General features: G+C 39.0%; 1 protein-coding gene across 2 annotated transcripts in view; it reads right to left on the bottom strand.

Annotated features, from left to right (window-relative positions):
• Positions 1-6,326, bottom strand: part of HAPLN1 (hyaluronan and proteoglycan link protein 1) — a 97,582-nt gene extending 91,256 nt beyond the window's left edge. The window contains exon 1 of one of the 2 annotated variants that reach the window (XM_085213683.1): positions 5,916-6,326. The gene's annotated coding sequence lies outside the window, so the exon portion shown is untranslated. Of the gene's footprint in view, positions 1-5,823 lie in introns of both variants that reach the window. The other variant, XM_085213681.1, reaches the window with a different exon arrangement.
• Positions 6,327-26,081: the final 19,755 nt, after the last annotated feature.

Consider the following 26,081-nt stretch of genomic DNA (forward strand, 5'->3'; position numbering starts at 1 on the left):
CAGCACCATTAAAGCCTGCCAAAGTTGCAGCAGATATTAATCACTGCCATTTCAGAACAAGTACTGCACCTACTGTAACATTGCTTTTTCTGATATGATTCTTATAAATCTCTTATTTGGGACAAATATGATAATTATTCTGCAACTATTACAAAGTAGGAAATGTTGCAATGAGCTTTCCCCATTTTAGCCAGTATTTTTGTATATACTTAATATTATATATACATATATATAGCATAATTTTTAAGTACTCAGAGTTGGGTTTTTCATTTGTTTTATAATATGTTTATAGAACAAAACAACCAACACATAAACATTTTGGGGTGTGGCACATATTTTTTAAAATGTTAGTAAATGCATGAACACTCATTAAGTTCCTACTGCAAGTTTTGAGAAGATTTTTCTTTTTAATCAATGTCAAGTTTTGTCCTACATTGAACCTGTAGTTCTTTGACACAGAGATTTCACAGGTGCAGGCCTTGATTCCTCCGCTCCCCATAAATATACACTATTTTACTTAAAAGGACACTTTACTGACATCAACTAAGTACTTAAGTTTATAATAAACACATTTGCAGGCTAGGAGTTTTGTGCACTGCCTTTTTACTGCCATTTGGAAATTATGGAGACCATTAAGAAAAGAAAAGAAAAGAAAAGAAAAGAAAAAAGAAAAGAAAAGAAAAGAAAAGAAAAGAAAAGAAAGAAAAGAAAAGAAAAGAAAAGAAAAGAAAAGAAAAGAAAAGAAAAGAAAAGAAAGGAAAAGAAAAGAAAGGAAAAGAAAAGAAAGGAAAAGAAAAGAAAAGAAAGCTTTATTCCCTGAGATCTATCTGAGTTTCCACTGATTTGTGTGAATTACTGATGTATGTAAAGATTGTAATATGTTGTTTTGCTGCATCAGAATCTAACAGCACGGTGGTATTGTAACCATGTCTTGCATATAAGATCTTCTAAAACAGAAGCACCAAGCACTGATTGCCACTTACTAAAGGAACAATGAATAATCAATAATGAAATTATTGAGGGTAGTAGCCTGTATGTGAAGAACTACAAATGACCAACGACCTGCCATTGTAGGGAAAAAATAATAAAAAAAATACTAAAAATAAATAAATGGTATTTGCGTGGGATGGCAGTTTACCTCACAGCATAATGCACAAACATTTACTGACACAATGCAGATGACATGGCATCCAGACAACATTTGTTTTCTACTACCTAGATTTCTTCCAAACACATTTCTAATCTAACCTGTCTCAATTGCTATATGTTCTCTGTAAGCTGTATGCATTTGAAGTAATTAGGGAATATTATTAATGGAAAACTGTCTCAAGACAATGGCCTTCTGCTGCTAGACAAATGCCACGATGACATTTTTTGAAGCAGGAGGCATATATCCAGTCACATCCTTCTGGTCTCGTGATTTCATTTCTATAATGTCAGACAATTAATGATGTTTATCCTACCACGGCATAGCATCTGATGTGCCCTGCTCTAGGAAATGTCTTGGACTATGTGTGATGACTCTAGCGGAAAATGCAGTTCTGGGAGAGATTTCTGCCTTGCAATGCTCCCTTCTCTACTCTCTGGGTTTGGTTCCCAGTTGCAGCTCCTGTGATTCACAGTACCAGGCCAGGCAGAGTTAAAAGAAATGGTAGCTACCCTATGAAGCATGGCATCGAATCAATTAGACTATTTGTTGCTGTGGTATTTTACCTTCCAAGGCTTTCATTTGTAGACCACCTAATTGATGCAAAGGTGGAGCTCCTTTCTGCTTTCGCCATTAACTCATGCATTATACTAGCAACCTCCTATAGCATTAGTTCATGTAACTCTTAATAAATGTTTTCAGAGCAGTCAGTGGAGTCTTCATATAGATTACTGCTCTGAGATTTCTTAATGCATCTTTTAAATGTTTGTTTTCAGAGCCATTGATCATGTTCAGGATTTCCGCTCTGTTGTACTAATTGAAAGAAAACAACAACTGAAAAAAAAAAGCATTCTCAAAGCTAAGTAAATGAGAAGGACATGAAATCTGTTTGTTCTACTAAGTGTGGACTTGCTATTTGATTTACTGTTCAGACAGCGATGAAAATCGGGAAGGAGTGAAGCACAGGGAATTACATTTTGCCAATTATTTTAATATGTCTTTGCCATAGCAGCCATTGTGGCACTTACTTGAATAATGTAAGATGAGAACAATAGATCTTTCACTGCTTTTAGGTGCCTGGGAGATGACTGTAGTAGGAGCTTTGATGGTGGTGAAATCACATAAGCTGGTCACATAACATAAACAGTTACAAAGTACATCCGGATTGATGTATGCTTACTTAAAATCTTGTCATTTCACTGGATTCTTTAGAGTTATGATTATTATTATATTATTGATAGCACCTGAATGTCTCCTACAGAATAAACAGTGCAGTGGACCAAAGGGCAATTTTCATTTCCCTTTACTATTCCAAGAGTTAAGTGTGTGTGAGGTCCAAAGAAGGTGGAGATAAATGACATGCACAGGAAAAGAAGATGGAGAGGGGTTTTGACCTTTCATTGAGCATCAGAAATAATCTGACATTTTCTTTGTCCATGCCTATCATTGACAACACACTCAAAAACAAAACAAGAGGAAGCTTTACAACAGCACATCCCACATGATAACTGAGTTTTGGAAGGAGCCTTGAAATCCTTACTGCCAAACACAGATTATTCTGCCACAATATTTACAATATTTCCGCAAAAATCTCAGTAACAGTTTGGTATGTCAAACTGTTAATTTTTAGATATTTAATACTGAATGATTTAACAACTCTTCATAAACAGATACCAGTGGCAAATTACATCAAATAAACCCCAAACTGAATTTTAGCAGATATAACAGGCACTTAGAAAGAAACTGTTGAAAATGTATTTTTCTTTCCTTTTTTTTCTTTTTTTTTCTTTTTTTCTTTTCTTTTTTTTTTTTTTTAAGTTAGCCGATAGCTCTTCATGGTAAAACTGAATAAAACTAACCACTTAGAATTAGATTGCACCTGGATTAGTTACAGATGTTCAGGATTAAAATACATACATATTTGGAAAAACTATTCTCAGTATCCACTAGGTGGCACGCAGTGACCGCCTTAAGGGCACCTTATCTCCACAAAACCTCCCATTCATACAGCAGATAAAGAACTGCATTATTAATTTATACCACTGCATCCACTCTACACCTAATATTTGTTTAGCCAGCTGTTTCCTCTAATCCTCCTTAAACGCTATTGATTGAAATCCTGAGTATATTCAGAATTTTTTCCCCAAAGAACATTTTGTAACCTACAAATTACAAGCTACCTTTTCAAGCCCAGTACTGTATCCTACAGTTACTAACAGTGGAGACGGAATGTCTAATACTTCCTCACAAGCAACAGAAGCAGCTTGTAATATGAAAATGATTTTTTTCCCCCCTCAACTGTACTTTTCATTTTTAGGGAGTTTTAAGTAATGAAATACACTGTCAGGTTCACAATGAAATCTAGAAATGCAAATATTTTAAATTCCAAGGGTAGTTTAACCACTGCTTCAGTGCAACTGCAAATGAAAAGCAGAAATTATTAATTTCAATACTCACTCTTTAATCCTTGCACAAAATTGGAAAACTTTCAGTACATTTAAATGCAAGTAATTACAAAGTCACCCTTCTCTTGAAGACCTCAATCTCTTTTTAAGCTTGGTCAATATTATTTCCTGACTTTTACTGAGGGGCTGGGAGGTTAAGTGACTTGATTAACTAAATATTGATACCAGCTCTTTTGGCTCCATACTGTGACCAACAGTGAACAACAATATTTCATTTGCTCACATTTCAGCATAAAATCAGAGACTGACGAGTTCTCAGTGCAGCAGAAAATGCTTTTCTTGTCCTATCACAAATTGTAAAAACAAAGGTGCACTGCAACATGACAGAGTCACCACTCTTTTCTGAAGCCTCTCTCCCAGAACTCCAAACCTTTGTACTACCATAATTACTCTTCCTGTTTTTTAGAAGTTGCTAGTTGTTTTAGCCTTACTAGCTGAAAATGAGAGGAAACTGAACATAGCTTCATAAGGAAAGTGTGCTTTACTGTGAATTACACTGGCAGTCATGTCTCTGCATAGGACACTGCTATAGATAACACTTCTTCATAATGACATGGATGTTTTTTCTTCTTTCTCATTAGAATGTTCTTGAAGGTTATTAGGAAAACTGGCCTTCTGGCACATCTTCAGAGCGGACCAGGAGTGTCTTGATTATTACCTTGACAGATTTATTATTCAACTCGGAAAAGCTGCTCTTTAACAAATAAATCTTCTTTTTTTGCTTTAACTGCTGTGTTTAAAACATCACAAATTAACCTTTTTCTTTCTCTTCCTTTCTGCTTTTATTTCTTCTTTCAAATTTCTCTTTTGTGCTTGTTACTAACTTTAATACAGGTAAGTACACACACGTTAGGTTCTCAACAGATTCAGAGCAACTCCACTTAGTTGTTCTTTACAGGAGTTGAAGGTCTGCCACCAATAGATATGAAAAACCAAGGAAGCATGAGCTGTCTTTGTAGCACAAGGAATTGGCATTCTGTGTGACACTCATTGATGCGAGAATGGTAATTCCTGGTTCTCTCTGGAGGAGGAACTGGTAATAGTTTTCCTGTTTATGATGCATTTCTCTACATTCTCTAAATGCTCAATCTTCAGAAAGTGTTTACTGAGAGGGTGTATATTAGTTACACAGACTTCTTGCACCTATACTTTCATCTGCCATGTTTCTTAACATTTTCCTAAAAAAAAACCAATAGGTTTCTTTCTGTATTTAAACACTAAAATAGTTTTGCTAATCATTAATACAAACTCATCATTGTCAGTAATTCATAGGATTCTCCTGCACACGGCCAGTTTTCCAGAGCCTCTTGCAGGAGTTATATCAATTTATGACATCACACAACATGTAGGGGAATATATTCTGACCTGAAAGATCCAAACAATAATTAATCTTCCTTTCTAATGATAACAATAGATCTCCTTAATTTACACCCGTAAATGCATTCTATCTAAACTTGCCACACAAGTTGTCATGCTATGAAAAACATTTTGATTGACACCTTTACAGGTATTTGACCAAGAAGCAAACAAACAGGCAGTAAATGATAAAGTTATCATAGTGATTGACCAGCTAACTTGTAGATAGCTACACATTCATAATGCTCTGCCATCCAATCCATATGAATGAGTCCAGATACAGAAACTTGTGCCAAATGTTGCTTAGGCTTTCTCTGATAAAAAATAATAATAATAAATAAATAGACAAATATGATTTCAGCATGTAATTTATCGCATCTTATCAAAATCTTTCTCCTTCCAAATGGAAGATCTTTTTTTTGCACTTTGCACAAATCCACTTCCAGCCCTTGAGATTCTTGTTCAGTTCCGTGTCCTCCTGTTCTTGCATCCTAAAAACTTCTAAAAGCATCTAACAGGGAGGAGAAATTCTACAAGAAAGACAAATCTCTGTGAAATGTATAATCCCACAGGAGGAAGCTGTAGAGCAGAAGTATACAACTTTAGTATTTCAGACTGAATCTGCAGTTGCAATATGATCTCTCCTTTGGTAACACAGAGCACTTAAACACACCGAACTTAGTCAGTTTCAATTCGTCTTTCACCCTCTCTCCCCCTTAGCTGCCAAACTAGATTGCTTGAAAGTCCTTTCAGTACAGCCCTGCAGCTGATGCTATAGTTGCTTACTGCGTCCCCATCTGACTCAAAGCAATAAAGGAGCAAAAACCTTTCCCCAAAGTTTGATTATTTCTTTACCTTGTGTGGAGCTCCCGAGTCAAGATGCTCTCAGAATTCTCCAACAGTTTGAAACAGGACAGCGAAGTGCAGAGGAAGTTTATGGTGCTCACCTTAAGTTGGCGTGTGCGTGTGTGTGCCTATGTCCCGAGTGTCTCTTTGTGGCTCTGGGTGGCAGAGGACCTGATTCAGGAAAAAGAGAGCCACTTTCTCACCGAGAGGAAAAGAAAAGCAACACGTCATAAGTTAAGTACGCCTCCAAGATGTCTTAATTACAGCTCAACGTGCTTGCCATTCAGACCCCAGGAATGAGAGGAAAAAATAAACCCACACACGCGGTCTGTCTCACTCACTCACACACAGAGCGTCCCAGCACGCTGCCCTGTCCTGCTAGGTCCCTGCCCCAGCCTCCTTGTCCCCCAGCTTCTGCCCTCCCAGAGCTGCACCTAAAAAAGCTCTGCACCACACACCGGTCCCGAGCTAAAAAAAAAAAAAAAAAAAAAAGTGTTCCTCATGAAGGGATCATTGAATTTAGGGTGTGGGACACCCTGAGAAACGTGATACTTCTGACCACTTGCCTCTGCTTGCTTGCAACCCCCCCTCCTTATTTGCCCCCACCCTGCCATTAGCTCCAAGGGTGGGAACGTGGTGGTTTCAGACAGGGAGAAAGTGATGCATGAAAGGTGGGGGTGTGCAGGGGTAGAAACAGCTGGACCTGACAGGATCCCCTTGTGCTTTTGTTTTACCTCAACTTCCAATTGAGCTATTAATCCAGGAATATTGTCCGGCTTCCCTCATCACACCCTAATTACAGAGTGTGCCTTGCTCACCAAACTGGCACCACACAGCCCTCAACTTCAGCAGCTTCTGTCCCTGAGTATCTCTTAATACAACCTCAAGTTAAATTGGTCCTCCATCACCAAAAATGTCTGGATTGGGGTGCATTTCACATCAGGAGACACAGAGCACTCCAAAACATTCAGTTAAAATATAAACAGTATTTGCCTCGAACCCCCTAAATCACATGGCATGCAAAGTGAACACACTAAACTTAGCCTCTTAAAACTGCAGACAAAGGTGCTGTTATTGCTTTGTTGCTAAATGTGATCAAAGTAATCATAAAAAAGACCAACCCTGCACACACACCCCCCCCCCCCCAAAAAAAAAGAAAAAAAAAAAGAAAAAAAAGACCAGTCTTGGTGCCCTGATGTACTACTGCTTGACAAATTGGGGCACAAATAATGTTATCTATATTGAATACAAATGTTGCAGCTTTTCGTTCACTTGAAAAAAATACATTTCTTGATGCTTGATCCTCCAACAAGAAGTAAAAAATTTATGTACAATTTCTCAACTTCTAAATTCTGCTAGATTAGAAAACCCAGGTAACCCAGGCAACTTGTTCTTGCCGATTCAGTTCATCCCATTCTCCCTCTTTCACAAATGCTAAATGGAAGCATGTAGCTGTGTTACATCCACGGCAAGTCTCTAACATCATTTTTCAGTCCGGACCCTGCTAGGCTTTTATCATTGTGGGTGTCAAACTCTCAGCCAGCACCATCAAAAGAGGCTGCAGCTCATCAATCCTCCCTGATCAGGAAATGCCAGAGCCTGCACATCCTGGTGCAAAAACACTCCTGACGCCGCTGGTTCTACCAGAGTCACCACACAGGGGTCAAGCACTGCTGTGTCTAATCAGTGACTTCACAGTGGATCTCATTTAAAAATAATAACAAAAGAAAAAAAAAAAAAAAAAAGGAATTCTGCCTAGATATATGAAGGCAGTTGTGCATGGCTATTAGTGAGGCATTTCAGTACTTAAATGGGGCTTATAAATGAGATGGAAGGCAACTGCAGATACTGTTAGTACACCGGGGAGTGGCTTTAAACTAAAAGGATGGAGATTTAGATTAGGGGAGATGAGGGAGTATGAAATGCTTCGCTCAGGGGGCGGTGAGGCCCTGGCACAGCTGCCCACAGAGCTGTGGTGCCCCATCCCTGGAGGCAGTCAGGGTGAGGCCCTGGGCAGCCCGAGCTGGGGGTGCAGCCTGCCCATGGCAGGGGTTGGAGCTGGTGGGCTTTTAGCTCCCTCCCAACCCAAGCCATTCTGTGATTCCGTCGTAACAGTAACACACGTTCGCATGGCAAGACTAAGAACTGTCTGCCCCGGAGCCCTTCGCCTCGTGCCGGGCAGGAGGCCCTGACGCAGCCGGGCTGGGCGAAAGCACAGCGGAGAGCTCTCTCAGACACCGGCCCCGAGGCGGACCCGGGCCATGCCGCCCGAACAAAGAGACGTTTCTTCGCGGCGACGGGCGGCCACACCGCCCCGCTGCTCCCCGCCTCCTGCCAGCGGCCTCCGCCGGGGAGGAAGCGGCCTCGTATTTCAATAACAGAGGGGGCTTTGATGGGGCACGGAAAGAAAACACACCCCCGGCAGCAGGGGGAAGGAGGGGGAGGCAAGGCGAGGGGCGGGGCGGTCCATAGCCTTCCCCTCCGCGGAGGGATTCGCGGTTAGCGGCTCGGTAGTTGTCCGGAGTGCAGCCGTCTGGGCTCGCTCTGTCCCGGCTTTCCCTGCAGGTGTGGCCCGGTTTCCTCGGTTGGTAGTGGGGCTGTGACGGCCCCGCCGAAGGAAGCGCTGAGACAACGGCCCTCAGTGCGCATTGCTGAGTTTACCGCTCTTCCTTCGGGTGTACCCATTCCCAGCCCTTCTCATTTGGTTGTTCGTTGTTTTTTTTTTTTTCTTCTGCAGTACACAACAACATGAAAAGCCTTTTTTTTTTTTTTCTTCCTTCTCCCTCTCCGCTTCTTCTTCCTCGTGTTAATAAACAAAATACCTAAAAAAAAGAAATTTAAAAAGGACATGCCAGCTGCAGCAGTGAAAGGGCTGAAGAAATAAATATCTGGGGAAAGCCAAGGCATGTGTTCATAGTGATGTTTCTTTTCAAATACCAGAGATTTTCAGAGTGATGCTTAGCAAACTCCAGCTGAAGAGCAGTTCCACACGCAGGTCATCACTCTGTATGCATTCGTTGCCCTTGGGAAACATAAATAACTACAGGATTGTATCTATAATGCTGATGAAGGATGTTGTGTTTCCTTTCTTCTAAGCATAGGTTAGATTTTTTTCCTCACTAATATTTGATCATGAAAGCATGCAGAATGAAACCTATTTACTTTAACCTAGCCCAGATAAGATGAACGGATATTATGTTTGCCCTTACCTTGGAGCAGTGTCATGACAGGCAACTTCATAGTCCTACTGATTATTTTTCATAGCACCTCAGATCACATCAACAACTTTAAAAAATGTTCAGTACCATTGTTCCAAAGATCTTGATTTTTTTCTTTTTCTTTTTCTTTTTCCTTTTTCTTCTTCTTTTTCTTTTTCTTTTTCTTTTTCTTTTTCTTTTTCTTTTTCTTTTTCTTTTTCTTTTTCTTTTTCTTTTTCTTTTTCTTTTTCTTTTTCTTTTTCTTTTCCTTTTCCTTTTCCTTTTTTCTTTTTTTTTTTTCCAGTAGGTAAGAAAAGGTGGTATTTTTTACAAAAGCAAATACTCTAATTCATAGGGCTGTTTTAGAAAATAATTTGGAAATTCTTACTGTCACTACTTAAAATTGACTATATTCTAAGATCTGAGAAGATGTACACTGGGAGAATGGCATCTGAAACAAAGGCCCCCTTGATAAACCAAAAGAATATGTTAGGAAGGGTTTCAGGTTTTTATTTTGGTTTGCCTTGTCAAACAAATTCATTACTTCATAAGCCTCCTTGATTTTGGCTGATGAATTCTTGAGTTACCCACTTTCAAGGCATCTGAAACTCATACCCATCCTGAAGTTAATGTTATACATTTTCAGTCACTGTGTTGAATGTGTTTACTTTTGGGGAGCATATATAAAAACTAGCCCTCTTCAGTTTTGAGATGTAATCTATTTAAAATTTGCCCCCAAAAGATCGGAGATTAGCATCTAGTGCCAGTAATATCAGTAATTAATTTCCTTCAAGAAGATTGTTGTCCCACAATAAATGTCTTGTCTCTTCTTATACTTCAGCTGTTTATGGTTCTTAGTTCTCTTTTATTTACAGACCTCTTCAAATTTCTTTATCATTCTTATTACATATATCTTTCTGGTCAGTAATAGGTTTGCTAAATGATGCCAGTCCTGAAGGCTCATCAGACACTGCCACTCTCATACGCTCTCATTTCCCTCAGTTCTGTTCACTGCCATTCATCGTTATTTTAGTTTGCGGTCATTCAGTCACCTTCCAGTTCATGTGGTAGTGATCTTTCACTAGTCAGTCTTAATAACTGTGAATCATAGTATTGAAGAATAATAAACAGTGAGCTGAAACTCCAGGGGGCACTGCCAATGAATGCTATGCAAAAATATTCAGTGGAATAACCCGACAAGGTTTACGTGATCTTTATGTGCTTAAAAAAAAAAAAAAAAAAAAAAAAAAGTATTCTCTTCACTTTCTCTATTATCCTCAATTTTTACCAAGTTCAACGTTAACTGTTGCAACTTTTAGCTTAACGCTGATTATCTTTTGATAATATATTCACATGAAGTCGTATGGTTTTTTTAACATGGAAAAAGAGAAAACTGCTAAGAAGTCAACTTGACAGCAGAAATGAAGCACACTTGATCCCACTGTGGAAGAAGACATGAGGCAAAAGCTAATATTACAGTGAAAAATGTAGGTTATGCATTTCCTCTGTTTGGAAAATTCAGCAGGATGGACACGATGACTCAACAGTATGAAGCGGAATTAAGGAAAAAAGCAAAAGAAGGTGCTCATTTTAAGATAACCCTACATGTTCTCAAAAAATTATTATTAAAAAAATAGTAATTGAAGACAAATACAGACGTGGGAAATCAAGCAACATGCATAAAAAAATTAAAAATCTAAGCAAAAGCCAATATACTAAATCATTAGTTTTCCACACTGTCTGAAATGAAAGGAAATATTTTCATGCCAGCTGAATAACCTACTTTCCATTTGAGATTATTTATAGTTTCTCAGCCTGCAGTGTCTTTCCTTTCAAAAACTATGTTTTTTACAATATGAGGTTGTTTCCTTCAAAGTAATTGTCAAATTTTAATGAAACTAAGGTTTGAACATTCATAGCTGTTTAACAATTGTAGCTTTTACAATATTCTTATTTCTACTGGTTAAGAAATTGAGAACCAAAAGAGGTTCACAAAAAAAAAAAAAAAAAAAAAAAAAAAAAAAAAAAAGCCATCAAAACCAACCAACCAAAAAACAGATTATATCACTTTCAACATTAATTTCACTGGAGATTGAGGCAGAGGCTTCATGAAAGGAATTTGCATGGTCTTCATTTTGCCTGATAATATCAAGAGAGTCATTTTCACATAAGTACACTTTTGACTGAGCACTCATCACAAAATCTTTACACATTTCCCTCTAGAATATTTATTGATCTTTTCTTCTGATCTATGTTATCTTTGCCTTGGAATCCAATTGGTCTTGTTACATATTTGAGCTGTAGGCCTTTATGAGAAATATTTTAATGTTTATACTGTGTCTCACAAGTAGTTGTGCCTCTTCAGCACACTACAGATGTTGCATTCGTTTGTTTGATCTTCTGTGATCTCCTTTTGTTTCGTTCTTAATTATTTCTGTCTTCCTTGAAGACACTGAAGATAAATTGGTGAGATGGAAATAGACTGTGATCAAGAAGCAAAGAAGGCAGAAAGGAAAGAAGGAAGATAGGGAAAGACATTAGAGTATTTGTAAGCAGAACTGGAAACCTTTTCTTATCAGTAGGCAGCTTAGCAAGTAAAATGCTTTGCAATTGCACCATAGCTCTTGTAGACCTCCAAGTGTTAGTGCATCGCACAAGCCTGAAGGAAACAAATTTCATTTAGATTGAAGAAGAACAATACGTAAAATACATTTTGGGAAGTAATAAGAAAAATATCTGAACAAATCTGCTTTGATTTTACTGCAAATTCAGTAGTAGATAAGATATTCTTTAAGCTACCAAATTTGATAATAAGTGCTGCTTTTTCAGGTGGCTGTTCAGATGAAAAATCATCAGTTCCTGTACACTGCCTGCTTTGATTTTATCACACTCATTTGTTAAATGTAGTACAGACAGATGCTGTTAGTTGTCTCAGCAATAGTCAGTGAAAATCCATGGTGTGAGAAGCGTACAAAGACTGCTCTGAAAGTAATGCCTCCTATTTTATGATGTTGGCCCACAACATCAGAGGTGGATGTTCGTGGTGTGGAAGTAGAGGCTGAACCTTCCTACTGATATTTCATTCCATTTTGTTACTTTGTGACAGATGGCAACAGAGGGGAAGTGTTACAAAATTGTATCTGATGTGGAAGTTCGAAGCAAAGGTGTGTCATTTAATGAAGAAAAAAATGCACCCATTGACATTCGTTGATGCCTACTGAACATTTATGGAGACAAACCTGTGGCTGTGAGCACTGGGGTTCTGTGTTTCAGGAGTGGTCATGACAGTTGGGAAGACAAGCCACATTCCAGAGAGCCATGCAGATGTGTATGGATACAGTATGCAGGCTTTTGTTCCTGGCTGCTGAAAATGCATAACGAGTGGGGGTGACTATGTTAAAAAATAGTGTTTTGTAGCTAATAATTTGCACAATCAAATAGTGTTTTGTGCTCTTTACTTCTGTTGTAGCTTCCATGGAAATAAATAGGATGCATTACTTTTGGAGCAACCTGCAGCTAATGACAGAAATATCTCAGATATTCCAGCAGAGACACTAGATAACATTCTTTCAATCCATATGAATATTGCTCATATCATGAAAGAAGTGGTTTTAAGCAATTCTGATATTCTCAAAACTGAAAGAACTGAAAATTAAGGCAGTTTGCAGTCAGTGTTGGACTAATGTCAACAAAGTGTTGTGTAGCTGAAGCATCATTCCTGCCTGTGCTGCTGCCACTTTTCAACTATTCAAACTATTCAGACAGGAAAAAACACTTTTTATTGCTGAGCTGCCAGGCAGTCCAACCCTCTCTAGCAATAGATTTTTTTTATTTTATTTTATTTTATTTTTTTTTTTTGCTTGCTTGCTTGCTTGCTGTTGCATGTCCTCCAAGATCATCAAAGCTGAAGCCATAAGGAAAAGATTTTAGCCATGCTGGTGTCTAGTCCTGACTATGTCAAGATGCTTTATATAACTAAAGAATAGGATTTTACTGGTGGAACTGCCACTTTGTTTGTTTTGTTCTGAATCGTGTTTTCTGAGGCTTTTAAAAATTTGGGAAATTGTACTTGACCTCAGATAACAGGATGCCTGTGCCTCTGAAAAATTCAGTATGGAAGGTTTCGGATCATGCAGTACATCTGTGAGCCAGCAGCCGTAGCCACTTGGCTGTCGAAGAAGCAGCAGATATTGCCAACTGCATTTGCCTCTAGTCACTGGGGCAGAAGACCAGCTGCAATCCAGAGGCAGAGAGATGAGCTTTCAAGCTGGCTTGCTCACACTCAGGGGCCAGCTGGCCTTGGAGCATGTAGGATTGAAACTGTGTCGCACAGTTTTGGGTCAGTTTTTATTTGCACATATCATTGCTTGAGTTTGCAGATGCATTCTGAGGTTTGGATGGGCGAATGTTTTTGTCATCCAAAACTGCACAGGCTCAGATGTCAGCGTTTACAAGTTATAGCCTATAACTGACCCAAAAAGTCCTTTTTTGAAGAATATATGTCTCTCTCTCTCTTTTTAATGCTTCCATGTTATGTAAGGAAATACTCTATAACACCTCAAACATGCAAAACCCATCCCTCTTGCATTTTACTTAAACAAGAGGCATAAATGATATGCCACTTACTCTGGGCAATTATTAACACTTACTCAGATCAGCAGTTCCGTTGAAGTGAGAATTTTAATGGGAGTGAAGGAGCAAACTGTCTAGTCCCAATTATTTTGCCATTTCAGCTGAATATTTCCTGTAGGTAGATGAGGTAATATGAACTGTAATGCTGTCAGTGTGTGAGTGGCACACCTCTTACATCTCTGAGCAAGGCAATTCGTTATTTTTGCTTCCCAGGAGTTGTGAAAAAATTAAAACTTCTGTAAGAACAGATTCCCTGAAGTTCCAGCATGTCCTCTTTTCTCGTTCTGCCCCATAAGACCTTAAATCAAGTGCAGCAGTTTTCAGCTATTATATTTTGTTTGCTGACAATATGACATTGTTGGTATTTAGGCTTAAATTCATATTCTGCCAGTAGTTTATTTTAATAAGGATCATCTTGATTGTAGTTTCCTTACTCTAGTAAGAACTGGGGTAATGTTCTAATAACCAAAAAAGACTTCGCTATCGCTTTCATATTTCTTTAAGTATTCCCTGTGATATCTCATGGGACATGTCTCAAGTGAGAGGTTAATATTTAAAAATGCATATTCTGTGAGAAATTATTTGAAAGGGTGTACCACTTGTATATTTCAAAAGGCTTTACTTCCAGTTATAGTACTGAAGTCTACTAATGCTTTTATCTCCACACTGCTGAAGAGTAGTTACTACTAGTAGTTTGATTGATAGTCATTGAGCTGGTGAAAGAGAAGAAAGTGGCAACCATTTGTTTTTCTGCTTTAAAGAATTGTCTTGGGGCAGTTTGTATAGGCAAGTGTCCTGAGGTAATAGTATAACAATGACTTGTTGAGCTTTTCAGATAATTCAGAATCTGCTGCCATGCACAGGAGTCTGCAGAAGTTATTAGTGTGCTGCTGGAAAATTATAGATTACACGATTCACTACAGAGTACTCACTTTGTCTTTTGAGTCTATTAAATCATATTCTGCTGGAAGTTTTCTGTCCCATTCCTTTGCTATAATAGAATATACCTTTTTGATAGCAATGTTTTTACTGGTACATGTGGCTCTCACAATCTTTTTTGAAAGTGTTAGACTTAAAATTTGTTATTTCAGTATGTGTGTCCAGGTTTCAGCAGACAGTGTTAATAGCACACCAATATTTTGATTGTTGGTGAGTGATGAGTGCAGACCCAGGCCACTCAATGGGGAAGGTTCACCACCATTATGGTGAATGGCAAGGGGGCATGGTGCTCAGAGCCAGGATATCTGGTCTGAATTGGGAGGGGGTTATTCCAGATCACATGACATCATGCAGGAGGTCATAAAGCTCCAAAGAGTTGGGCTGGGCCACTTCTGGAGATTGGTTATATGTTGACTGATTGGGTGGTGAGATGTGTTTGTAGCTGCGCATCCATCAATGGACAGTTGTATTGTTACCTGGGCATTGGTCAATGAGAGGCGAGTGGTTGTGTGGATATACTGTTATTATCATTCTTTCATTTTTTTTAATCTTATAGTTTTCCTTCCTAGTAAATAGTTTTTATCTCAACCCACAAGTTCTGTTTTGTTTCTACTTCACCCTAGTCCAGCTCGGGGGAGAAGTGAGCAAACAGCTGTGTGGTGCTGGGCTGCCTTTCATGTTAAACCACAACAACATGTATGCCCACACAGATAATCTGATAATCCTCTGTGAAGGACTTGGTCACTGTGGCTGAACTAACTAGCACAGAAGAGAAAGCTGGATCTACTTCTTCTTTACTTATCTTCAGAGAAATTGCTACCAAAATAAATAAATAAATAAATAAAATTCTAACATCTGACTTCTAATGATAAGGCTCTGTGAATCATCGATGAGACTTTTGATTCCTATCTGACAGTAATATTATAAAGTGGAAGTGATGTCACTGCAAATATATAAGTGCAAAAGATAAGGCTGCCAAGAACTTATCATTTTAAATATTTGTATATTGGAGTGTATTTTCAACTGGATTTTAAATATTGCAAGCTGTTATTTTGTCATTTGTTGAAGTACTTGATGTGGAAAATATTCATTGGTTATAAAAATATGACGACGATCCTTTTTTCTTTTTGGAAGGACTGAGAATCTTTGTAGTTACTGTTGGTGGAAAATCGATATAATAAGAAAATGTTGATTTTACTTTTCATATGGAAATGCATCTTCTGAACTTAACTAGAAACGATCTTGAAGAGACCAAAGGTTTTCCATCTTTTCTTTTTAAATGAGGATAGTTATTTAAAGCAAACTGTTTAAATAGCAGAAAATCTTATTCACCAGAGATGTAATTAAGATCACCTGCCTAAATTCCAAGTAATAATCTATGAAACCATTCATATGAGAAGGAGAGGCAAATGTTTTTGGAATGGTGAAATTTTACAGTTGTTGGCTATGCCAAGTTACTAAAAATCATGCCTTGCATGGTAACAGTTAACCCAGTATTCCCCATATTTTTTCAACAAATGCAAGTGAAAATACAAATATATCCTTAGCAGTGTGCTAAGGAAGCAGAGATAGATGCATGAAAAACAGTAAAAGAAAAATGTATGATGAAAGTTTGCTGGTTATTAGGCAGAATGAGTAGAAGTATCTTTTGTAGATGATTTAAATTAAAATAGCAGTTTGGGATATCACAGAATCACAGAATCACAGAATTGTAGGGGTTGGAAGGGACCTCTAGAGATCATCGAGACCAGCCCCCCTGCCAAAGCAGGTTCCCTACACCAGGTCGCACAGGTAGGCGTCCAGGCGAGACTTGAATATCTCCAGAGAAGGAGACTCCACAACCTCCCTGGGCAGCCTGTTCCAGTGCTCCGTCACCCTCACCGTGAAGAAGTTCTTACGCACATTCGTGCGAAACTTCCTATGCTGCAGCTTATGCCCGCTTCCCCTTGTCCTGTCTCCACATACCACTGAAAAGAGACTGGCCTCACCGCTATGGCCGCCACACCTCAGATATTTATAAACCTGGATCAGGTCCCGTCTCAGTCGTCTTTTCTCAAGGCTAAACAGGCCCAGTTCACTTAGCCTTTCTTCATAGGGGAGATGCTCCAGGCCCTTCACCATCTTTGTGGCCCTCCGCTGGACTCTTTCCAAGAGATCCCTGTCTTTTTTGTACTGGGGAGCCCAGAACTGGACACAGTACTCCAGATGAGGCCTTACCAGGGCAGAGTAGAGGGGGAGGATCACCTCCCTCGACCTGCTGGACACACTCTTTTTAATGAATGCCATTGGCCTTTTTGGCCACAAGGGCACACTGCTGGCTCATGGCCAACCTGTCCTGTCCAGGACACCCAGGACAACCAGACACCTAGGTCCCTCTCTGCAGAGCTCCTCTCCAGCAAGTCATCCCCCAGCCTGTACCAGTGCATGCAATTATTCCTCCCTAGGTGTAAGACCCTACCCTTGCTTTTGTTGAACCTCATCCGGTTTCTTACTGCCCAGCTCTCCAGCCTGTCCAGGTCTCGCTGAATGGCAGCACAGCCTTCAGGCGTGTCAGCCAATCCTACCAACTTCGTATAATCAGCAAACTTGCTGAGGGTGGCCACTATCCCCTCATCAAGGTCATTGATGAAGATGTTGAACAAGACCAGACCCAGCACAGACCCCTGGGGGACACCACTGGTTACAGGTCTCCAGCCAGACTCTGCACCACCAACGACGACCCTCTGCGCTCTGCCAGTCAGCCAGTTCTCAACCCACCTCACTGTCCACTCATCTATCCCACACTTCCTCAGCTTTGTTATAAGGATGTCATGGGAGACAGTATCAAATGCCTTTCTAAAATCAAGGTAGACTACATCTACCGCTCTTCCCCCATCCACCCAGCATGTGACAGCATCATAGAAGGCCACCAAGTTGGTCGAGCATGACCTCCCCTTGATGAACCCATGCTGACTACTCCTGATAACCTCCTTTTCTTCCAGTTGTCTGGAGATGGTATCCAGCACAAGCTGTTCCATCACCTTTCCAGGGACGGAGGTGAGGCTGACAGGCCTATAATTACCCGGATCTTCCTTCTTGCCCTTTTTGAAGACCGGAGTGACATTGGCTATCCTCCAGTCTTCAGGGACCTCCCCTGTTATCCAAGACCTCTCAAAAATGATGGAGAGCGGTTCGGCAATGACCTCTGCCAGCTCCCTCAGCACCCGTGGATGCGCCCCATCAGGTCCCATGGACTTGTGGACCTTAGTACTGCCTAGGCGCTCACGCACGTCCTCTTTCCTGACTAAAGGGAAGTCTCCCATTCCCCAGACCCTCTCACTAACCTCCAGGGTGTGGGAAACCTGCGGGAGAGCCTTTTCACTGAAGACGGAAGTAAAGAAGGCATTCAGTATCTCTGCCTTCTCAGCATCCCCCGTTACCAGAACCCCCCCTCACTTAGTAAGGGGCCCACATTCTCTCTAGTTTTCCTTTTGCTGTTAACATACTTGAAGAAGCCTTTTTTATTATCCTTTATCACTTTAGCCAGATTCAATTCCAGGCGGGCTTTAGCCTTTCTCGTTGCATCCCTGCAGGCCCTGACTACATTCCTATATTCTTCCCAAGTGGTCAGACCCTTTTTCCACATTTCATGGACCTTCTTCTTTCCTTTGAGCTTGCACATGAGCTCCTTGTTCACCCACACAGGTCTCCTGCCACCTTTTCCCGATTTCTTGCTCACAGGGACGCACCGATCCTGAGCTTGGAAGAAAAGCTGTTTAAATGCTGACCAGCTCTCAGAGGCCCCCTTACCTTCTAACACCCGAGCCCACGGGATAGCTCCAAGTAGGTCCCGGAAGAGATCGAAGTTGGCTCTCCTAAAGTCCAGGGTAACAATCCTACTTATTGCTTTGCTTCTTCCACTCAGGATCTTGAACTCCACCATCTCATGATCACTACAACCCAAAGTGCCCCCAACCTTTACTTCCTTAACAAGTCCATCCCTGTTGGTGAGAAACAAAATTCTCCCTGCAAAATTCTAATCATAGGATTCTTACTCTGATCTATAAAGAGGATCAAGGTATTTGAAAAGGGTTTCCTATCTGCAGAGTTTTTGCTCCTTTCAAGTTGAGCCACTGGCTGTTTACTACAAACAGTGGACAGCTAACTGGCTGAACTGGCCAGCTAGGATAAGCTACAATAACTGCTTAGATTTAAAAAAAAAAAAAAAAAAAAAGAGACAGTTATGCTATTTTATGTCAAATAGCCCAATAAATAATCACAGTGAGGTTTTCATGCTTCACAAATATTTTTCACTCCTAAAATATCTAAGAAGTATTTTTTTTGTTTTTGATTCACTTGTAGTTTTTAAAAATATTTATATACGGATGTTTGTGTGTGTATGTCTTTTTTTAAACCCAACACTCTACATCTTCATAACTGAAGAATTCTTTAAACATACTGTAGTTAGTAAAAAAACTTATTTAGTCCTTTCTTGTGTTGTGTTGTAAGCTAATTTTTAGATGAAGCTAGTATCTTTTTATCCAGTTCTTTGTGCATTATTTTGTTAGATAATTCCAACAGAGATTAAATAATGTCTTTTTTCAGCCCTCTGAACATTTCTGTGAGCACCTTCACAACAGAAGGGCATAACTGAAGTAATTTGCCAATGAAATTATATTTCTTTCCAGCGGTGGAGAAATTTCTTTGTCACTTAAGATGAAGATGAACAAAGAAGGTAACATTACCTAATTTAAAATTATTTTATGAATGTCATTTAAATTACATTATTTTCTTTGTATAAGCAGATGAGCCACGCAGATTAAAGCTTTCATGCAATCCACTGTACAGAAGCTCAATTTGAAAGAAGTAGTTTTCTAGATACTGAATTTAAGATTCTTCTAACGAAAGAACCTCAAGGAAAAAATGAAGGAAGTTGTTCATTAGTTTTTATTTCTGAGACCTAGAAAATTATATTGTTTAACAAAATCATATTCAGGAGATGTTAGCTAGCAGCTGGATTATTGAAGCTTATAGGCAGATCAGAATCCAGGCGAGGAAAAAAAAAAATCAGTATTTATACACAGCCAAAATTTCTGCATTTCCTGCAGATTAAGGTTGGCATTTCTTTATTAAGAAATAGATTCATACATCTGCAGTGACTTTTTTTCTTTTACGGTGCAATTATAAACATATAATATAGAATATGCCAGAAAGTATATCTATCTATTCATAGATTTGTGCTGATTCTCAGTAGAGTAAGAAGTAGTGTGTTTTGCTGGTAGGTGGAAACCTGAGGATACACAACTGGTGATATACACCCTAAATAGATGTAATGACATGTTATGCAGAGGGAGCCAGAAGTATCTTTCAGGCTACTTAAATTAGGCAACAGAAAGCCAGAATTTGGTATTGGCTTGAGTGAATTTTATTTTAAGTATCTTTACTGTTGATTTGGACTTGCCTTAACCCTAAGAAAAGAATCCCCTATTTATACATTTCTGTTAGCTTTTAAGATAATAGAAGAACTGTTCTTGTTATTTTTAAATGTTTGATAAATATTATTAAACCTAAGCTTATAAAATGGTTGCATTCTTGGTGTCAGACTTTCAAGACAAAAAGAGCAAGTTGTACAGGATAACTAAGATTAGATGGATATTCACCTTTTTAGCAGGATAGATCTTTCTTGACAGCTACATAGGTTCATACTGAGAAAACTGTTTGACACCAAGAGATTATTTCACAAGCAGGCCTGCCTAATAAATTCAACAAGAACAAGGCAAACAGTCTGAATACATTTTCCAATATGTAGCCTTAATAGTTGAATGCAGTTTAAAAGAAAATGTCCCATCATATTTACATATTAGTAATAATAATAAAAAACATACTGTCTCTGCATTTGTGAAAGTAAACTAACACTATTCCAAACTAGTCTAAAACTATTTGGCCTTGACCACGTGTTCTGAGAATCATAAGAAGGTAGATGAGAACTTAACAGTTACCTGGTTTAAAAAGAACCAAAAGAGGCCTGGGTGCTGATACAATTTCCAGATAGGAGTGATATTTCCTGTTGATAAAACTTACCTGAAATTTATATTTTTGCTTCTTTTTGCTTCATGTCTCTATAGCTATATAGCTATGTGTCAGACACTGTGTGGCAGAGTTGCACATTGCATTCCTATTCCATGACCCTTCTGATGATGTTGGAGTTAGTTCTTATGATATGATGCACTGAGAAAAACTCAAGAGGAAATGAAGGTCTCTCCTTGAAAGTTGAAAGTCCTTATTTGCAGTGAATAAAATTAAGGGCTGAATTCCTAACTTGTATTTGTGCATTTGTAGGTGTAGTCACAATGTGGTGCAGTGGAAATGTTCATTGAACCAGTTCTTTCCATTAGTGATGAGTGAGAGGTCATGATTAGTTGAAGCAGTCACTGTTAATTAGCAAAAAAACTACTTAAGAATTCTGAATTGTGGAGGTAATTATACTTTGAAGGAGCTCTCTGGTTAGATTTTACAGCAGCTGAACTGGCGCATTCTGTGATTGTGTAGGTAGTGCAGCACTGCACATCTGTCAGTAGCATAGGCATACTCTCTGGGTAGACAATGGGAGAATGCAAGGTTGAACCAGTTGAATAATTTTTATTGAAGAAGTGTGTTCTACCTGTGATCGAAGTGCTTCCAAGTCTTGTGAGAAATTCATGGTTAAGCTCCTGCTTTGTTTTGAACAGTAATTAGTGTTAGACAGTAACTTTTCCAAGTTCAGGTATTTGTTTAAATTCAATCTGAAGGGCATGCTGAAAAATTATGGTGAGCAACTGGGCACTATTAACTGTCAGAATGATTTTCATGGCATTTCTTCTTCTCTGTTTAGTTTCCCTTAAGTTGCTACTCCTCTTCCTCTGTGGACATATATTCACACTGAAAGTTTGTGGAGTCTTACTGCATCACCAGTCTTAATCTCTCCTAGTCACTCTCCCAGATCTTTTTGCTGTCTGATTTCCTTTCAGTGTGATAAGGTCCTTTTTCTGATGCAATGCTGATGTTTTCCAGAATAAATGAAGTTTTTTTTCAGATTGAATATTACTGGACATACTAAACATAGGCACATCCTCTGCCACTTAGACAACATTTTTTTCAAAACGGAATAGAAGCACTTCTTGTATAGTGCAGTATAAAAGTGATCTCTAGCATTTGCATGGCTTTTCACAGGCATTATCAATGACCTTTTCTGCAGTTCCTGCAATCCTGCTTTGCAGTTGCTCAGAATGGTTTTAACACTGGGTCCAATTTTTTTCCGCACACTTCACCAGCTGGTCCTGCAGTTCTCCAATTACCATGTATGTGCTGTAGATCTACCTCATGTAGATAACATGAGTTTTAAAAAGTATTCTGGTTGATTGCCTGTGTGTTTTATTGATTGTAAATTACATAGCAGATGTGTTAGCAGTTTTTAATTTTCCTAGTAAATCTGAACCAGTTTTGCTACTTTAAATTAGAGTGAAGGTAAGAAAAGTGAGCAGTGAAAAGTTAAATATGACTTCTAAGATGAGTATCTGAGAAAAAAAAAAAAAGTTACGGTGAATGAAACCATAATTTGTGCCTTCTTTTTTTCTGGTTTACAAAAATAATTTATTCAATGCAAACATTTCTTATACAATGAAGAGAAAAATGTATATTAAAATCAACAGGTGAAAATGCCCCTTTATCTAAGTAGTGCTGGGTTAGAGCAACCACTTAAATGCAGGACTTTTATTTCCTGAGGGACATGATCCTTCATTTGCCTTATCAGTGTCTGTCGAGTATTCGGAAGGAGAGGGAAAAGGAGGGAGAGGAGTCTTCTCAGGTCTCCTATTGAAACTCCACTGCTCTGAATAAGTGATCAAGCCTTCACACCTCCCAGTCAAGTGTTCTCACCACCACTGACACAGCCACTTGTCTGTTCTCGCTAACTACTTGAGTATTTTGTGGAAAAAAGAATCATTACACTGACAGAATAATCGCAGAACACATTGATAAATCCAGCTAAATTCATCAACACAGCATGCAGCCAGATGTGAATCTGTCTCTGTTTTCCAGTCATATTGGTTATTATTGAGAGAGAAAAAACTTGTCTGACTCACCTAGTATTTGGGTGAGTCATCTGAGTGCTAGTGTTCATGTTGGCAGATGTTTAATTATTTATGCAGCATGGAATTGATATGGCAAGGACAGAGTTCCAGTTAGAGTGTAGTGGTTCATCACGTGCAGGCATAGGAGGAACCTGATTTTTTTTACCTGCAGCCAAGACTAAAGCACCAGGCAAAGAACTGTTGAGTGATGTGGGAGGTGAAAGTTATTTGAAACAGAGCCTTATTTTTTCATAAGACACTGTGCTAGTTCAGCTTTCACTGAGCACTGGTCTCGATCTCCTTCCCTACTGCACAAGATATGCTAAATCTGTCAGCCAAGAACTGCTTTCCCAGTCTGCTGAGTTTTCCTTGTGATGCCCATTGCTGTCTGTCTGCCATCCTGTTCTATGAATTCTGAATTTGTCAGCTCTGCTGCCTTGTAGAAGCTCTTTCATCCACTGATTCAAGGCACATGCTCATGTTCAAACCAAAGCGAATTACAATAATTATGTCTTTTTTTTTTTTTTTTTTTTTTTTTTTTTTTTTTTGAAAAGGAAAGCACTTTCAGGCACCTGCTATTTTCACGGAGTTGACTGTGTTTCGTAACTGCATCTTTTTCTCTTTATGTGGATGCCCTGTCCTTGGACGTGTTTAAGGCTAGGTTAGGTGGAGCCCCTGGCAATCTGATCTAATGCTTGATCTAGCAATTGGTAATTGTGTCTGTAGCAGAGGAGTTGGAACTTGATCCTTGAGGTCCCTTCCAACCCAAGTCATTCTATGATTCTATGCATCTAGAAGAATCTTATGTAGTACCATAAAGCTCATGCTATGGTTTTCATTACTTTTCCTAATAGCTGGGATTTAGCATATTCAAGATTTACATGAAACAGAATACTTTGGGTTTTTTCTTTCAACATAACTTAAAATTTATTTGCAGCACTTTAAATGGCTCAGTTCTAGTTTATCTCTGTAGATAGGTAAGGAAGTGATGTCAGTCTGGATTGAACAGATCCTATGGGAGAATGACTAACCTTGAGATACTAAAAAAACAAACTGTAAGTCTATGCAATTAGAACAGCAAAGTGAAATCCTGTTGGTCTTGTGAGGCCAAATGGCATATATGAAAATATTAAACACCTGCTGGCAACATGGTACTGAAATATCAGATAATCTTAGTTCTGATCTCAGCTGAATTCCAAAGCCATCACTTCTTGAAGCTCTCTTATCTCTTATCTCTTATGTGGGAGAACTATCTGAATTTTTTATATACTTTGATGAGTTATAAATTAGCTGTAATCACTCCAGAGAAAGACCTCTCCCTCACAGGAGAAAGCTCAATAAGAACATCTGCTCAATATGCCATGGTGGTCAAAGAAACAAAGGAGACAGCAAGTTATATTAGGGAAAATATATAAAAGATACTGCTATATTATGGCTGTAGATGCATTGTCTTTATTTCTGTGCATAATGCCTCAGGAATCTTAATGCTTCAAAATTTCTAGTATTTCAGGAAATACAAGCTTGGTATTGATTAACTTTTGTTTGATTTGTTTGAGAGAGATGATAGCTACTTTTATTTTTATTTATAACCTTGTTTTTATTAAATAGAAATAATGCTTAAAGCTTGAGTAGGTATTAACTCCTATAGCACTGTCATAAATAAAAGTGATATAAAATCTATATATTAAGGTCATCCTGTCTTTAATGAAGATCCAAATACAAAGAAAATTTTTAGAGACATAAGAGGAAAGTTTGAAACAACTTGAAAAATGGATTATTGGATATGCAATCTCTGTGGCTATAAAAAAAAAAAAAAAAAAAAAAAAAAACCAAAAAAAAAAACACCAGAAGACAGAACAAAGGAGAGAGAGCTCAGACTCCTTCCTAACCTGTTTGGAGGACTGAGGGATGCTCAGTGAACTGAGAAGATGACAAATGCCAAAATGATATAGGATGCCCTTTTATATCTCCTCCCATCATTTTGACCTTTGGAGCTCAGCTGCCATAGTGTTGGCAGGCAGCAATGAAGTGGCAATCAAGGTGGTCCTCCAGGCTTTCACAAGCCTGCAGAATGGCTAAGGACATAACTGCTTCCCTTTGTCTGCCTTGGACTAGGTAATTCATCTCTGGTTTCTGATGCTGTCAGTGCATGTGCATGCAGGAAGCTATATCATTCTAGAGTACCCTGAAATGGCATATGCTCATGAGTCAGTCTTCCCTCCCTCCCTCCCTCCCTCCTTCCTTCCCTCCCTTTGTCCATCCCTCCTTCCCTCCCTCCTCTCTTTCTCTCCCCCCTCTCTCTTCCTCCCCTCCCCTCCCCTCTCTCCCTCCCCTCCCTCCCTCTCTCCCTCCCTCCCTCCCTTTTTCTCTTCTCTTCCTCTCTTCCTTCATTTTTCTCTCAAGAAAAAAAACAAGCAAACTTGCACATAAACACATTTATTAATGAAAATGTAAATACCCAGTATTTGTCTAAAATAAAGATCTTTTTCACTTTCACTTGCTAGATGCCTTTCTTTCCTAATACCAGCAAGGTCAGGATGACCTGATGTTTGTTGACACTGTTACACATATGAAAGGAAAGGAATCAGCTACATTCATGCTAAAAATCTCTCTCTTATTTCCTACTAATGCTGTTTAGACTTTCAGGGAATAAAATTATTTTCCTCCTGCTGTTTTTTAGAGTGGTGAATGTCTCAGAAAAAGTAGAAGAGATTCAGCTTAATAATGTTCTTGCCACTAATACAGCCTAGAAATGATGAAAAGTATTTATACTGCTTTTCAGAATATTTATGAGGATTATCCATCCTCAGCCATAACAAGGGTGAGCTACAGTGTTTTGGCATATAGTGCATATTTTTTTTCTGTGGTACCCATAACTATTTGTCAGAGTGTTTCTTGGTATATATTTAAGTCTATATGTTCTTGCATACTGCCTAGATTATGGGCAAAATACTGGACGTGTACTAGGTGTAGATGTAGCACTAGGTGTGATTCAAATAAAGGCCATTCTGTTGCGCTAGCTTTCTGCATCACACTTAAATGTATGTTCCTACCCACAGTTCACTCCTTGGAAAACATGGAAAGCTAGATATGAGCCAACAATGTGTCTTTACAGCCCAGAAAGCCAATTGTATTCTGGGCTGCATCAAAAGAAGCATGATCAGCGGGCTGAGGGAGGTGATCCTCCCCCTCTACTCTGTGCTGGTGAGACATAACCAGGAGTACTGCATCCAGATGTGGAATCCTCAGACAGAAGAGAGGTGGATCTGTTGAAATGTGTCCAGAATAAGGCCTCAAAAGTCATCCAAGGGATGGAACACCTCCCTTGTGAGGACAGGCTGAGAGATCTGAACATGTTTAGCCTGGGGAAGAGAAGGAGACCCAATGGTGGCCTTTCTATATCGAAAGGAAG

Source organism: Meleagris gallopavo, chromosome Z (genome assembly GCF_905368555.1).
Source record: "Meleagris gallopavo chromosome Z, MGAL_WU_HG_1.1, whole genome shotgun sequence".
In the NCBI taxonomy this organism is placed as follows: Eukaryota; Metazoa; Chordata; class Aves; order Galliformes; family Phasianidae; genus Meleagris; species Meleagris gallopavo.